Consider the following 18,062-nt stretch of genomic DNA (forward strand, 5'->3'; position numbering starts at 1 on the left):
AAGATTTCTAGGATCTCAACCAAAAATGCAAATAAAATATGATATGCATATGATGACCTATGTATAACATCCAAATTGAAAATTGGGATGTTACAGTGCAACGCTCAATTTTCTCTTACATAAACAATCTCACACATTTAGAAGAAATTTTTATTGCCTTTTTGCACCGATGACAACTTACTTGAGGGATCTTGCTCAATCCCTAGGTAGGTATGGTGGACACTTGAAAAATATTTGGGTTTAAGGGTTTTTGGATGCACAAGTAGTATCTCTACTTAGTGCGGATTTTTTGGCCGGCAAAGATAGGGGGCAAGCACCACATGTTGAAGGATCTATGACAATATGACTTCTATGTGAATATAAACAAACATAAACCATTACGTTGTTTTCCTTGTCCAACGTCAACAATTTTGGCATATAATATTTTGATGAGGGCTCACAATCACAAAAGATTTCTAGGATGGTATATTTATATGTGAATCTTCCCTTCCCTTATTAATTCTTTCATGAGTTGCATCACTGACTAATGCTATGTTTGTCAATCTCTAATAAAATTTTCTTACTTATACTTTTCCTTATGTGGTGCCATCACCTACCATAGGATTAGTATATGATCTTATTGATTTATTTCCTTTCTTTTATTTGCTTCCTTTCTCCTTTTCTTTTCTTTATTTGCAACATGAAAGTAAATAAAGCAAAAATTCATACTAAACTTTATTATATAACTTGCACACGATTACATTGATAGATCACTAAGCAAACTCTTAAAGAAGAAAAGATTGAACTAAACTTTATTTCATCTGAAGCAAAATGATCGAACTAAGATAATTAAAAGCAAAAAGATAGTGGGATGATACGGTACCGGGGCACCTCCCCCAAGCTTGGCGGAAGCCAAGGGGAGTGCCCATACCCGATACTCAGTTCTCCTTTGGTGGTGAAGAAGCTGGTGGTGGTGATGAAGAAAGTAATGGAGGAGGTGAGAAGATAGGGGATTTGCCTTTTGCCTCCTTCAACTTCTGACTAAGAGTAAAATTCTCCATCATCAACTCACAATTATCTATCTCGAGTTTTATTATCTTCTTGCACAACGCCTCCATGCTTTCATTTTTGAACCGAGGAGGGATCAATTCATCTTCATCTTCTTCAGAAGTCCAGGTATAGTGCTTCTCATCCCCATAGGACTTTGGGTTTGTGATGAGATCAGCAACATAGCTCTCTCCCTCAGAGTTTTGGGATGACATATTTTCAAATCCGCACAGAAAACAGCAAGAAATGAGAATAGAGGATTTTCTCCGCGATACGGTGGTTAACAGGTTCAGGAAGTATATATAGATTTTTTTATCTTGGAGGACAAGTACATGGAAGAAAAACGGAGTACAGGGGACGCTTTCTGGAAGTTTCTTTATTTCCAAAATTCTAAAATATTCCAAAACTAACAAAAAATATTTTTGCGGATTTTTCGGAGTCTGTTTACTTACCGTATCACGTACCTCCTTATTTTGACGATTCTGGAGTGTTCTGCAAGAACTCTTTATGTGCTCTCCCGGTGTCAAAGTTTGGATAATATTGCTTTCAACATTAATAGGCGTACCTGAGATATAATGCTTTATTCGTTGCCCATTGACAACCTTCGGAATTATTTATTTTGATGGCACCGGACCGGTAAACCTCCTCGATTACATATGGGCCTTCCCATTTGAGAGGAGCTTCCATGCAAAAAAATCTAAAATGAGAGTTGTTCAAAAGAACGTATTCTCCGACTTTAAACTCACGCTTTTGGATTCTTTTGTCATGCCATCTTTTAACTTTTTCTTTGAATAATTTTGCATTTTCATAAGCTTGGGTTCTCCATTCATCTAATGAGCTTATATCAAATAAACTCTTTTTACCAGCAGGTTCGAAATCATGGTTGAGTTCTTTAACTGCCTATTATGCTTTATGTTCTAAATCAAGAGGCAAATGACAAGCTTTTCCATAAACCATTTTATAAGGAGACATATCCATAGGATTTTTATATGCTCTTCTATAAGCCCAAAGTGCATCATCTAATTTCTTAGACCAATTCTTCCTGGACCTATTAACAGTCTTTTGCAAAATTAATTTTATTTCTCTATTGCTAAGTTCAACTTGACCACTAGACTGAGGATGATAGGGTGATGCAATTCTATGGTTAACATCATACTTAGCAAGCATCTTACGGAAAGCACCATGAATAAAGTGTGAACCACCATCAGTCATTAAATATCCAGGGACTCAAACCTTGGGAAAATACCTTCCTTAAGCATTCTAATAGAGGTGTTGTGATCAGCACTACTAGTTGGAATAGCTTCTACCCATTTAGTAACATAATTAACAACAACCAAAATATGTGTATACCTTGATGCTTACCGATATTACCTGTTCTTTGGCATTCATCACAAGATGAGACATACTTACGAGCATCCTTGAAGAAAGTAGGCCAATAAAATCCAGACTGCAGTACCTTGTGAGCAGTTCTATCTCTAGCATGATGCCCTCCATACAGTTCGGAGTGACATTTCCGTAGGATTTGTCCCAGTTCATGCTCAGGTACACAACATCTAATAATACCATCTACTCCTTCTTATAAAGATGGGGGTCGTCCCGAAAGTAATGTCTTAAATCATAGAAGAATATTTTCTTTTGTTGGTATGTAAAGCTAGGTGGTAAATATTTAGCAACAATGTAATTAGCATAGTCAGCATACCAATGAGTACTATTAGCAACATTTATTGCAGCTAACTGCTCATCAGGAAAACTATCATCAATAGGAAGTGGGTCATCAAGCACATTTTCAAGCCTGGACAAGTTATCAACTACGAGGTTCTCAGCTCCTTTTCTATCAATTATATGTAAATCAAATTCTTGCAACAAGAGAACCCAACGAATAAGTCTAGGTTTAGCATCTTTCTTTTCCATAAGATATTTAATAGCAGCATGGTCTGTGTGAACAGTTACTTTAGAATCAACAATATAAGGTCTAAACTTATCACAGGCAAACACCAGTGCTAAGAATTCTTTTTCAGTAGTAACATAATTTATTTGAGCACTATCTAGAGTTTTACTGGCATAATGAATAACATTCAATTTCTTATCAACTCTTTGTCCTAGAACAGCACCAACAGCATAATCACTAGCATCACATATAATTTCAAAAGGCAAGTTCCAATCAGGTGGTTGAACAATAGGTGCAGAGATTAAAGCTTTCTTGAGTGTTTCAAAGGCTTCAAGACAATCATCATCACAAAAGGAATATCCTTTTGCAAAAGATTATTAAGTGGCCTAGAAATTTTAGAAAAGTCTTTGATAAATCTCTTATAGAAACCAGCATGACCTAGGAAACTAAGGATACCTTTGATGTCCTTAGGACATGGCATTTTCTCAATTGCATCAACCTTAGCTTGGTCCACTTCAATACCTCTTTCAAAAATTTATGACCCAAGACAATGCCTTCATTAACCATAAAGTGGCACTTCTCCCAATCAAGACAAGATTTGTTTGTTCACATCTCTGCAAAACTCGCTCAAGATTGCTTAAACAATCATGAAAAGACTTCCCATAAATAGAAAAGTCATCCATGAAGACCTCAACAATCTTTTCACAAAAATCAGAGAATATAGCCATCATGCATCTTTGAAAGGTAGCAAGTGCATTACATAGACCAAAAGGCATACGTCTATAAGTATAGGTTCCAAAAAGGACAAGTAAAAGTGGTCTTTTCTTGATCAGGTTGAGATACAGGTATTTGTGAAAAGCCAGAATATCCATCAAGGAAGCAAAAGTGTGTGTACTTAGATAATCTTTCAAGCATTTGATCAATAAAAGGCAAAGGGTAATGATCTTTTCTAGTAGCTTTATTTAATTTTCTAAAATCAATTACCATTCTATAGCCTGTAACAATTCTTTGTGAAATAAGTTCATTCTTATCATTAGGAACAACAGTGATACCTCCTTTCTTAGGGACACAATGAACAGGACTTGTCCATCTACTATCAGCTATAGGATAGATTATACCTGCTTCCAGAAGTTTTAATATTTCCGTTCTTACCACCTCTTTCATCTTCAGACTTAACCGACGTTGGTGATAAACAACTGTTTTAGCATCAGGTTCCATATTAATTTTGTGCTGACATAGAGTGGGACTAATGGCCTTTAAATCATCAAGAGTATATAAAATAGCAGCTCGGTGCTTCCTTAGAACTTTCAATAATCTTTCTTCTTCATGTTCTGAAAGAGGTTAGCACTAATAATAAGAGGATATATTTTCTTTTCATCAAGATAAGCATATTTCAAACTGTCTGGCAATTGTTTTAATTCAAACACAGGATTGCCTTTAGGTGGAGGAGGACCTCCTAGAGTTTCAATAGGCAAATTGTGTTTAAGTAGAGGACGTTGTTCAAAGAAAATCTTAACTATTTCATTTCTTTCATGCATATGTAAATCATTTTCATGGTCTAGCAAATATTGTTCTAAAGGATCAGTAGGTGGCACCACAATAGAAGCAAGACCAATTAATTCATCCTTACTAGGCAATTATTTTTCATGATGATTTCTACTAAACTTGGAAAAATTAAAATCATGAGACTCATCACCAAAGCTAACACCAACAGTTTGTTTCTTGCAATCTATCTTAGCATTAACTATGTTCAAGAAAGGTCTACCAAAGATAATGGGACAGAAGTCATCTTGTGGGGAACCAAGAACAAGAAAATCAGTAGGGTATTTTATTTTCCCACACAAGACTTCAACATCTCTAATAATCCCACAAGGTGATATGGTGTCTCTATTAGCAAGTTTAATAGTAACATCTATGTCTTCTATCTCTGCAGGTGCTATGTCTTTCTTAATTTCTTGATATAAAGTGTAAGGAATAGCACTCACACTAGCACCCATGTCACATAAACCATGATAACAGTGATCTCCTATTTTAACTGAAATGACAGGCATGCCAACAACTGGTCTATGTTTACCCCTTTTATCGGGTTTAGCAATTCTACCAGCTTCTGCACAGAAGTAAATAACATGCCCATCTATATCTTCTTCCAAGAGATCTTTAACCATAGCAACATTAGATTCTACTCTAATTTGTTCATCGGGTTTAGGTGTTCTAACATAGCTTTTGTTAAACACAGTTGAAACTTTAGCATGTTCCTTTATCCTAACATGAAAAGGGGGTTTCTCAATATAAGCAGTAGGAACAACTGGAGCAACATTATAGAGTATAGTTTCTTCTTTAACTGGTACCAGTTCTTTAATTTCTTATTTAATAGGTGGGTGATATTTAAACCACTTCTCTTTAGGGAGTTCAACATGAGTAGCAAAAGATTCACAAAAGGAGGCTACTATCTCAGAGTCATGTCCATATTTAGTGCTAAACTTTTGAAAAGCATCGGTATCCATAAAAGATTTAACACAATCATACTTAAGCTTTATACCTGACTCTTTACCTTCTTCGAGTTCCCAATCTTCAGAGTTGCATTTAATTCTTTCCAAAAGATCCCACCAGAATTCAATAGTTTTCTTCATAAAAGAACCATCACAAGAAGTATCCAGCATGGTTTGGTCATTACGAGAAAGCCGAGCATAAAATTCTGAATAATAATTTCTCTTGAGAGCTCATGATTGGGGCATGAATATAACATTGACTTAAGCCTCCTCCAAGCTAGAGCAACACTTTCTCCTTCACGAGGCCAAAAATTATATATATAATTCCGATCACGATGAACTAGTTGCATAGGATAAAAAATTTGGTGGAACTCCAACTTTAAATGATTCCAATTCCATGATCCAATATCATCGCATAGCCTATACCATGCCAATGCTTTTCCCTTCAAAGATAAAGGGAAAAACTTTTTCATCACCTCATCTCCGGGTGAACCTGCAAGCTTAAACAATCCACAAATGTGTTCTACATATATCAAGTGCATATCAGGATGTTCAGTTCCATCTCCTGCATAAGGATTAGCTAGCAGTTGTTCTATCATACCTGAAGGAATTTCATATTCAATATTTTTAGTAGGTGCAGTAGGTTTAGGGGTAGCTAATTGTGGTCCCGGACAAGGTGAAGATACCCCGAACAAACCCCTCAAAGGATTGTTTTCCATAGTAACAAGTGACAATAAATTCCAGCACACTATATAAATATTTCCCTACCAAATTTCACTTACCAAAGGCGCTTCATTCCCCGGAAACGGCGCCAGAAAATAGCCTTGATGACCCACAAGTATAGGGGATCAATTGTAGCTCTTTTCCATAAGTAAGAGTGTCGAACCCAACGAGGAGCAGAAGGAAATGACAAGTAGTTTTTAGTAAGGTAATGTCTGCAAGTGCTGAAATTGTAAGTAGCGAGTAGTTTGATAGCAAGATAATTTGTAACAAGAAAGTAACGATAATAGTAAGAAGTATGCAGCAAGGTAGCCCAATCCTTTTGAGGCAAAGGACAGGCCAAAACGGTCTCTTATGATAAGCAAAGCATTCTTGAGGGTACACGGGAATTTCATCTAGTCACTTTCATCATGTTGGTTTAATTTGTGTTCGTTGCTTTGATAATTTGATATGTGGGTGGACCGGTACTTAGGTGTTGTTCTTACTTGAACAAACCTCCTACTTATGATTAACCCTCCCGCAAGCATTCGCAACTACGATAAAAGTATTAAGAATAAATTCTAACCATAGCATTAAACTTTTGGGTCCAATCGGTCCCTTACGGAATAGTGCATAAACTGGGGTTTAAGCTTCTGTCACTCTCGCAACCCACCATATATTTACTACTCCACAATGCATTCCCTTAGGCCCAAATATGGTGAAGTGTCATGTAGTCGACGTTCACATGACACCACTAAGGGAATCATAACATACATACCATCAAAATATCGAACACATATCAAATTCACATGATTACTTGCAACATGATTTATCCCGTGACCACAAGAACAAAAGTAACTACTCACAAATAATGAACATGCTCATGATTAGAGGAGTATTAAATAGCATCATGGATCTGAACATATAATCTTCCACCAAATAAACCATATAGTAATCAACTACAAGATGTAATCAACACTACTAGTCACCCCCTAGGAACAATCTATATTTCCGGTAAAAGAATTGAATACAAGAGATGAACTAGGCTTTGAGATGAGATGGTGCTGGTGAAGAAGTTGATGGAGATTGCCCTCCCAAAGATGGGAGAGTTGTTGGTGATGATGATGACGATGATTTCCCCCTCTGGGAGGGAAGTTCCCCCGGCAGAATCGCTCCACCGGAGGGCAAATGTGCTCCTGCCCAAGTTCCGCCTCGAGACAGCGGCGCTCTGCCCCAAAAGTCTTCTCTTTATTTTTTCTCGGTCAAAGTGACTTATATACTAGAAGATGGGCACCGGAGGTGGGCCGAGGAGGGCACAACCCACTAGGGCACGCTTGGGGGGGGCTGGCGCGCCCAGGTGGGTTGTGCCCACCTGGTGCCCCCCTCTGGTGTTTATTGGATCCAATATTTCTTAAATAATCCATAAAAAATCTCCGTGAAGTTTCAGCTCATTTGGAGTTGTGCAGAATAGGTGGCCTGGCGTAGCTTTTTCAGGTCCAAATTTCCAGTTGCCGGAATTCTCCCTCTTGGTGTGTACCTTGCAAATTATGAGAGAGAAGGCATTATAATTACTCCAAATGCATTATTATGGATAAAAACATTATAAATAACAGTGAGAAAACATGATGCAAAATGGACGTATCAATAATCAATTTGCTTGTAGAAAAATATCATAAGAAAGAATCCATTTGAGTCGGCCCTCAATGCTCTGACTTGATAAAAATATTGGACTTAAGATGTCCTTCCGGAGCTAAACCAATTTTTTAATACTCCGGCTTAATGATGCCAGAGCTTGTCAAGTTGTGATCCTAGAAATTGCCGGGTTATGACTGATAATGCTGGGTCATGATAGTTGCTGACACCGGGTCATGTAATTGACTTTCCTGATTTATCCAGGCCAAAACTGAGAATATGATACCTCGTTTGTTCAAAAAACCGAGAACTTGAAGATGTTCCTCCCTAATATGCATATCACCTGTAGCCCCAAGTCTTAAGAGGAGAACAGTGATAGCTTAAGACTTGCTTTAATATAAATGCTGCAACTTTGACACGAGCAATTAATAGCCCCCAAGGGCCGGTTCATTACGATGTGATGAGTCAGGTCTTCAATAAGGTGAGTTAAAAGCAACCTTGCATTAGCCCCCAAGTGTCATGGTACATGCTTGCAGGGATATGGGACTTCCATATTTGATATAATCATGATTTGAATAATGTAGCCCCCAAGTGCCGGGTCGTGTGCCTACAGCGACTCGGGACTATTCCTTCCATTGTAAAATAAAATCATATCCATTGTTCAGATGATGTTGCTGAAAGCCTTTGCATATTCAATATTAAACCATGCTCTCTGCTGTGAGCCGGTATTCTTGGATAAATAAATAATAGCCATTGCTCTGAAGCGGCTTTGACAACCTCAATCATAATACTGGTCATTGATAACCATAAAAAATCCAGCCATATTGGCTATTTAAGATTCGAATAATACAATCCGGTATGAAAACCTCAATCATTCAATACTGGTTATAACAACCATAATGAAAAATCCAGCCATATGTGGCTATTAAAGATTGGAAGAATATAACCTGGCGTGAAAACAATCACAAGATCTTGTCTGTTGACGAGTAAATCCAGAGTTAAATACTTAGTGGCTCTTGGCCGATGGCGACTTAATGCACATTCATTGTAATCCGGGAATTTTGCAACCCAGCGGCTTATAGCCTTTGGAAAAAAAATCAAGAATTGATAACCCCATCCATGGCGGCTCGTAGTCATGTCCAGTTTTTGAAAAGATCACTTTGGCGGCTCATAGCCTCAATAAACTCAATATTGAGCAATATAACCCGGAGCTGGATAACCCTGGAAATTGTTGGGAAACGTAGTAATAATTCAAAATTTTCCTATGTGTCACCAAGATCAATCTAGGAGATGCTAGCAACGAGAGAGAGGGAGTGCATCTTCATACCCTTGAAGATCGCTAAGTGGAAGCGTTACGAGAACGTGGTTGATGGAGTCGTACTCGCGGCGATTCAAATCGCGGAAGATCCGATCCAAGCGCCGAACAGACGGCCCCTCCGCGTTCAACACACGTAGAGCCCGGGGATGTCTCCTCCTTCTTGATCTAGAAAGGGGAGAGGAGAAGTTGAGGGATAACTCCGGCAGCACGACGGCGTGGTGGCGGTGGAGCTCGTGGTTCTCCGGCAGGGCTTCACCATGCACTACGGAGGAGGAGGAGGTATTGGAGGGGGGAAGGGCTGCGCCAGGGGAAGGGTGCGGCTGCCCTCCCACCCCCTCACTATATATAGGGGAAGGAGGGAGGAGGAGGCGCCCTAGGGTTTCCCTAGGGGATGGGCGGCGGCCACAGGGGAAACCCTAGATGGGTTTGGGCACCCCCACCCCTAGGAAACTTGGCCCCCAAGCCGGGAGGGGCGGCTGTCCTAGGGAAGGCGCCCCCACCTCTCTAGGTTATGTGAGATGGGGTGGGAGGGGCGCACGGAATTTCCTATTGGACGCTCGTTGCATCAAAGTGTCGTCGTTTCGCACAGACCTGGCGATCGAGCAATGTCATGGGCCGGCCCATTTAACGTGCTTGTAGCGTTTCTGGTTTTAGGAACCTTCTAGAGTTTTCCAGACGATTTTTTTCCAGTTTTTGGAATCTTCTAGAAGGGTCCTAAACCGGCCTTTTCCTTTTCAGTTTCTTTTTCGTTTTTCTTTTTCCTTTTTTCTATTTATCTTCTTTTTCGTTTTTTATTTTATTTTTTCTGTTTCTTTTTTTTCCTTTTTTAATTTTTGTTTTCCTTTTTTCCTTTCAAGTTTAATTTTCTTTTTCATTTTTTTGGAAAATATCAAATATTATTCAGAATTTCAAAAAATGTCCATAGTTTTCAAAATTTGTTCATAAATTCGAAAAATGTTCGTGGTTTCAAAAAATTTGTTCCGAATTTAAGAAATGTTCCTGTTTTTCAAATTTTGTTCACAAATTCAAAAAATATTCCCGTTTTTCAAATTTGTTCAAAAATTCAAAAATGTTTGTGGTTTCAAAAAATTTGTTCGCCAATTCAAAAAATGTTCATGGTTTTCAAAATTTGTTCGGAATTTCAAAAATAAATCACAAATTTGAAAAATTGTTCTCATGTTCAAAAACTTTTTGGAATTTCAAAATTTGTTCGCATTTTTCTAAAACTGTTCAGAATTTTTTAAATCACATTTTTCAAGAAAATATTCGAAAACGTTCTAAACTGTTCGATCTGCCGCTGCATATATGTTTTAGAGTTTAGTGGTGCTTGAAAGTCATGAATGGTCATCATGTCTGGTGGCATGCAACGACATTCAACATCGAGTGGTCGTCAGTTCGATCCCACGCGCGACCGCGGCTGCTTTTTTGTGATGTTTTTACGCTGCACTGCTGCTTTTTTGGTGATGTTTTTACGGTACACCGTCGCGCTACAGTAATCAGGCCAGCTAGCCGGGCCAATGGGCCGGCCTAGTCAGGGGCTGTCCCTGTGCGGCGCGTGGAAATCAGACGCAACACGCGTCGACTAGGAGCTCCCGGGGGCTGTCCCTTAGTACGCTGGTGTGCCCCCTCCCCTTGGCCCATAAGGCCCCCAACGGTTGTCGGGGCCTCCGTAACTCCTTTAGGTCACGCTGGTCGTCACCCGGTACACCTGGAACAATTCCGGACTCCAATATCCTTCGTCCAATATATCGATCTTCACCTCCAGACAATTCCGGAGTTCCTTGTCACGTCCGGGGTCTCATCCGGGACTCTGAACAACCTTCGGTAACCACATACTATTCCCATTACAACTCTAGCGTCACCGAACCTTAAGTGTGTAGACCCTACGTGATATGGCCGCGTGTAATTTAAGTGCGATAATCACTGTTGATACAACAACGTATTCATCTAGTACTGAATATGCTACAGACGTTTTTCAAGATGAAGATGGATTAGTAGACACCACATCTAAGCATGACACAGTTCTACAAATAATGAGCAAGTATGGAGTTATGTTTCCATATTCCCCTAAATCAGGACGTGAAGGAGCACGCATGCATGGGTGTGGGTCCAGCCAAAAGTCAATTAGAAGCCATCAAGTTGTGTACTACGTGGATGTGCAAGAGTTTGCTTACTTCTCAAAGGGAATAAATCACGTTAGTTATTTCTTTGGACGGTTACGACCACCTGAACAACCAAAAGTTACACGCAGATGGAAGTTTATCACATGGAAGATCATGAGTTTAAATGAGTCTGGATGGGGGCCGCCACGTTGGAAAAAATAGATCAACGAGGAATTCAAATAAAAGAGTCAAACTTTATTTTAGTAGGTCTTTGCATGCTTGCCGAGATGTAAAGGGCAAGTATAGTTTAAATCTAGAAAGAGTCCAGCCTTTAGGAGGTACATGTGCATGCCTCTTCCAAGTTACTTCTATAAATAGCTAGGTCCAGTCCATGTAAAAGTCAGGTTATTTTTATATGAAATAGACACGATGTGTTTTTCAGGGTAGACACCCGTATCAAGTTTTGGAGGGATCTTTAGAAAACCTCTCTGTTGTGATTTCTCTTCGTGGAAATTGTTTTGCGCGTGAGTACCTTCGTCGAGATTGGTTTTCTCGTGCTGGGCCGCAAGGTTCAAACCCTCTACTTCGTGTACATCACGTGTGCGGGCGAGAGGTTGCTGCTGCTGGTGGTGGAGTATCATGAAAGATCAGGCCACAACAACAGATCAGATCTTGCAACGAGGTTCGGTCTATATCAGGTGGTATCAGAGCAAGGTTGTTCACGACAGTATGCGGGAGATGACTAAATTATCATGGAAGCTAAGCTATGGATTTCAACTGGAGGAAGGTCGATGGGATGGCCTTTTCCATACCCGTGTTGTGGCACAAGAGAGATCGTGCGCCATGACAATTGATCACATGAGTTTGATCAATGCTGCAAGCATCGAGATGTTGGAGAAGCTGAATCTGCCAATGACACCATGCCCACAACCATACTTGTTTCGTTGGGGTCATGAAGAGCTCACTGTCACGCAACAAACCAAGGTACCGTTTTTGTTGGGAAAATATTTTTGCACGGTTTTGTGTGACGTGATTCCGACACCGATGGTTTCATGTCACTTATTGTTGGGCAAGCCATGGTGCAAAGAGCATGATGTTGTGTATGATTGTCAAACGCACATATATACCGTCAAGAAGGGTAAGAAGTACGACCTCATGCCCATGGGTTAGGATCGTTTTATTGCTTGGAGGGAAGAACATCTTGAGAACATCAAAGAACAAAAAGAAGAAGAAAAGAAGAAGGTCAAAGCTGCTGAATTTTTTTCTATCGTCGTTCTGTCCGCAAATACAAATATTATTGAAGAGATCAACTCGAAACCGAGGACGGCTTCCTTTCAAGGAGGACAGGATGGTATGGCCGCGTGTAATTTAAGTGCGATAATCACTGTTGATACAACAACGTATTCATCTAATACTGAATATGCTTCAAACGTTTTTCAAGATGAAGATGGATTAGTAGACTCCACATCTAAGCATGACACAGTTGTACAAATAATGAGCAAGTATGGAGTTATGTTTACATATTCCCCTAAATCAGGACGTGAAGGAGCATGCATGCATGGGTGTGGGTCCAGCCAAAAGTTAATTAGAAGCCATCAAGTTGTGTACTACGTGGATGTGCAAGAGTTTGCTTACTTCTCAAAGGTAATAAATCACGTTAGTTATTTCTTTGGACGGTTACGGCCACCTGAACGACCAAAAGTTACACGCATATGGAAGTTTATCACATGGAAGATCATGAGTTTAAATGAGTCTGGATGGGGGCCACCACGTTGGAAAAAACAGATCAACGAGCAATTCAAACAAAAGAGTCAAACTTTATTTTAGTAGGTCTTTGCATGCTTGCCGAGATGTAAAAGGCAAGTTAGTTTAAATCTAGAAAGAGTCCAGCCTTTAGGAGGTACATGTGCATGCCTCTTCCAAGTTACTTCCATAAATAGCTAGGTTCGGTCCATGTAAAAGTCAGGTTATTTTTATATGAAATAGACATGATGTGTTTTTCAGGGTAGACACCTGTACCAAGTTTTGGAGGGATCTTTAGAAAACCTCTCTGTTGCGATTTCTCTTCGTGGAAATTGTTTTGCGCGTGAGTACCTTCGTCGAGATTGGTTTTCTTGTGCTGGGCCACAAGGTTCAAACCCTCTACTTCCTGTACATCACGTGCGCGGGCGAGAGGTTGCTACTGCTGGTGGTGGAGTGTCGTGAAAGATCGGGCCGCAACAACAGATCAGATCTATGGTTTTCTCGTGCTGGGCCGCAAGGTTCAAACCCTCTACTTTGTGTACATCACGTGCGCGGGCAAGAGGTTGCTACTGCTGGTGGTGGAGTGTTGTGAATGATCGGGCCGCAACAACAGATCAGATCTCGCAACGAGGTTCGGTCTATATCACTACGGGTTCGGGAACCATGCAGACATGACCGAGATATCTCTCCGGCCAATAACCAATAGCGGGATCTAGATACCCATATCGGCTCCCACATGTTCCACGATGATCTCATCGGATGGCCACGATGTCGGGGATTCAATCAATCCCGTATACAATTCCCTTTGTCCATCGGTATGTTACTTGCCCGAGATTCGATCATCAGTATCCTATACCTTGTTCAATCTCATTACCGGCAAGTCTCTTTACTCGTTCCGTAACACATGATTCCGTGACTAACTCCTTAGTCACATTGAGCTCATTATGATGATGCAATACCGAGTGGGCCTAGATATACCTCTCCGTCATACGGAGTGACAAATCCCAGTCTCGATTCGTTCCAACCCAACAGACACTTTCGGAGATGCCTATAGTGCACCGTTATAGTCACCCAGTTACGTTGTGACGTTTGATACACCCAAAGCATTCCTACGGCATCTGGGAGTTGCACAATCTCATGGTCTAAGGAAAAGATACTTGACATTAGAAAAGCTTTAGCAAACGAACTACTCGATCTTGTGCTGTGCTTAGGATTGGGTCTTGTCCATCACATCATTCTCCTAATGATGTGATCCAGTTATCAATGACATCCAATGTCCATGGTCAGGAAACCATAACCATCTATTGATCAACGAGCTAGTCAACTAGAGGCTCACTAGGGACATGTTGTGATGTATGTATTCACACATGTATTATGGTTTCCGGTTAATACAATTATAGCATGAACAATAGACAATTATCATGAACAAGGAAATATAATAATAACCATTTTATTATTGCCTCTAGGGCATATTTCCAATAGCAATATCTTTAGATGGCCAGATGACGGGTTTAAACGCAAATGATTCATATGAGCAATAGCCGTATTATTACTTATGTGTAAAGCTCTGCATGTCCTACACAAAGTTTAAACAACATATGCCCTGGCGACTTAACGTCAAAAACCAGGGCGGTAACAACCCAAACATAATATAGTCTTATGCAATTATGGAAAAGACTAAAATTAAGGCCATCTAAGCCAAAAATGTACTACCGACTTAAAGTCAAAAGCCAGGGCGGGTTATCAAACCTCGCATATTCATATAACCAGGAAAACATACCTGTAGGATTGATTTATACTGCTGGCTTATATCGCCAAACCCAGTGAGGGTAACAATCCAATGATTTATAAGCGCATGATTCAAATGGCGCAATCCAAAATATACTGGCGACTTAACGTCCAAAGCTAGGGCAGGTTATCAAACCTCGCATATTCATCCAACAATTTAAAAACATACCTGGAAAATTGTCTCAAATTGCCGGCTTACATTGCCACATCCAGTGACGGTGACAACCCAAGTATTCATAAGCGCATAATCCCAATTACGCAATCCAAAGTATTCTGGCGACTTAAAGTCCATAGCCAGGGTGGGTTACCAAACCAAAAATATTCATATCATTGTTGAAAAAAATACCTGGAGATTGACATCCTGGTGCTACCTCAATAATTATAATCCGTCGCGGGTATTGACCCGTAGGCATGCAATATCATAATTTTGATTGCTCAAGGCAAAGATATCCTAGTGACTTAACGTCCGCTATCAGGGCGGGTTATCAAACCCAAAGATGCTCAATGATGAGTCATATAATCACGGGTACATGGCCTGTGAAATCGGTTCATACTGCCGGCTTACAACGCCATATGCAGTAAGGGTAACAGCCCAAAAACTTATGGAGCATAAATCCAAGTGCACAATTAAAATATATTGGCGACTTATCGTCCAAAGCCAGAACGGGTTATTAAAACCACAGATATGCTCAAACATGAGCCATAAGGATTAAGGCTACATGGCCTGAATCATTTTAAACCATACGTCAATATGGTACAAAGATATGAACCCAAAAATGTTCAAAGCAAATAATAAATCAGACAAAACAAGGCCTTCATAGGCCGCCAAGCCTCAATATCAAGTGTTGTTCAAGGGCCGCACATCCACTGAGCTAATCCTTTACTCAAACCTGTAAGCCAAGCCTCACATGACCAATCGTTGTTTTAACTTTGACAAGTTTCAGGGTCTTTATAAGATTGACTGTCAAGAGTACGGTGGGTCATTCCAGGATTACCTGGGCGGAGTGGCAGACATACAAAGGTAGGATAACCCGGATTTTTGGTGAATACACCTGGCGTCCAAGCCGATCAAAAGGGTAAATAAAGCTATGTTCATTGAACAGGAAACCCCCAAGTGATATATAATGAGCCCTCAAGGCAGGATACCTGTGTTTGAACTGTGCACTGCAACAAGTTCTCTTTGGTAACCTTGGGCAATAGGCCCCCAAGTGATTTGTAACAAGGCGTATAAGCCGAATCAATAGCGTAGTCATAGCTATGCTCAATGAGCAGGAAGCCCCCAAGTAATTTGTAACAAGGCATGTAACCCGGATCAAGAGGGTGATCACAACTATGCTCAGTGAGCAGGAAGCCCCCAAGTGACCATAATAAGATAAGCCCATAAGGCAGGGTGCCCATGTTTGAACTGCGCACTGCAGCAAGTTTTCTTTAGCAACCTTTAATTTTTCTGAGAACTCGAACTTGCGAGAGATGGATTCTTTTTGAACCAGAATTTTAAACTGGATATTGAGAGCTTCAAAGCTTTGTGAGAGACAGATTTTCCTTGAGCCGGATTTTAAACCGGAATCCTTCATTTTAAGCCAGAAATTTTCTGACGGCCTTTAAATTTTCATCAATATGACAGTAAACTCCGGAACCGGGTTATCTTCCCTCCAATGACCCGGGGTTCTTGAATCTCACAATATTTGTTAAGTCATGTCATCGTAGCCCCCGAGTCTCAAGACGACTCAAGGAGTTGGCTTGAGATTCTTCATACTTGGCCGTGATATAAACCGGCATATAACTGAACAGCAGAACACTGTCATATGTTGAAGCTGGACGCAAGGTGGCGATTAAATGATTTGCGCAACACTCATTGTATATCCTTGGTGTTGATAACGCGATGTGAATCCATGGAAACTTGAGGTCGACCGTGGCAGGTTATAAATGACCCCATATGATTTGTGTCAGTAATTCGGCCAGTGGTTCATCCCAGCTGGTTGTTGAATTTAAACATACCACAATGGTGGCAAGTTTGCGTACCTATCCATTGAATCATCCGGTGTAGGCGGATGCTGATAACATATTATGATTTGCTCCAGGGTTGTTGAAATTAAACCGGGCTGCAAGAGCAGCGACTTGCATGCGCTCACTTAAACGGCTCGTGCAAACAGGTGCAGCTCCAGTTTGTTCATGTGGACCAGACTGTGGAAGCGGAAGGTAAAGATGACTGCGTCATCCGAGACAGCACAGACGCGGGCGAGTCGGCTGCACGCACGGACAGATGAGCCAGCCGTGGCATTGTAAGCCGGTGCGGATGGGTGAGTCAATCGCAGGCGTGATAAACCACGCGGACGGGCGAGTCAATCGCACTATGTTGATGTAAATTGGGCCACAGAGGCCGCGGCTTGCACATACATTCATTGAGCATTATGGCATAGTCAGATGCTAGCGCCTGATAATTTTGGTGGGAGCTATATATCCACGATCATCGCTCTTGCAGTGAACAATTATCTTGTATCAAAAAATATCACAAGCCAGAATACTTGTTCCTTTCAAGAATAAAAACATATCAACAAAAATTGACTGGACATAATTCACCTGATTTGTCTGAACGATAGATGATCCGTATATAGCAGATGCGGATAACCTCCAGTAATTTCAACAACAATTTAATCAATCTCTCAAGGCCTCGACGGAAACGGCGATTCATAGCGATGAAACCAGTTCAAAGTGAGATCGTGGTCGCCCCAACGTGAGACGCAGATGTTGAAGTAGAGGCGGCTCGTAGGTAACGCGCGGCGGCTCGGAATAAGGTGGGGTGGCTCAGCCCGAGGTTACAGTGATGACGGCGAGGCGGCGGCTTTGAAGCGCGATCACAGCAGGGCCGGAGTAGGGCGGCTTGGGATGAGATACTCCGGGTTGTGTTTGACCCCTTTTTTATATAAGTCGAAACTCTTTGGCAATTCGGACGGAACCTTTCGTCGAGGCAGTCAGAACTCTTTGGCGATTCAGATGGAAATTTTTGTCGAAGCGGTTGGAACTCTTTGGCAATTCAGATGGAACCTTTCATCGAGGCGGTCAGAACTTTTCAGTGTGCCGGCCAGAACTTTCCGACGAGCCGGTGGAACCTTTTGACGAGCCGGACGAAACTTTTCGATGCGCCGACCAGAACTTTCTGACAAGCCGGGCGGAATTTTTTTGATGATCCAGGCGGAACTTTTTCGACGAGCCGGGCAGAACTTCTCGATCCCTGGGAAAGCGCCCTCCAAGAACTCAACACCATCGTGTGCAGGCCCCACGGTGGGTGCCAACTATCATGGAATTGTCACGGTAGATGTCCTTAGTGTCAGTACTTAGTCGTGAGGCCAACGCATCTACGTAGTAGCTTGAGAGGG

Source organism: Aegilops tauschii, chromosome 7 (assembly GCF_002575655.3).
Source record: "Aegilops tauschii subsp. strangulata cultivar AL8/78 chromosome 7, Aet v6.0, whole genome shotgun sequence".
Lineage (NCBI taxonomy): Eukaryota > Viridiplantae > Streptophyta > Magnoliopsida > Poales > Poaceae > Aegilops > Aegilops tauschii.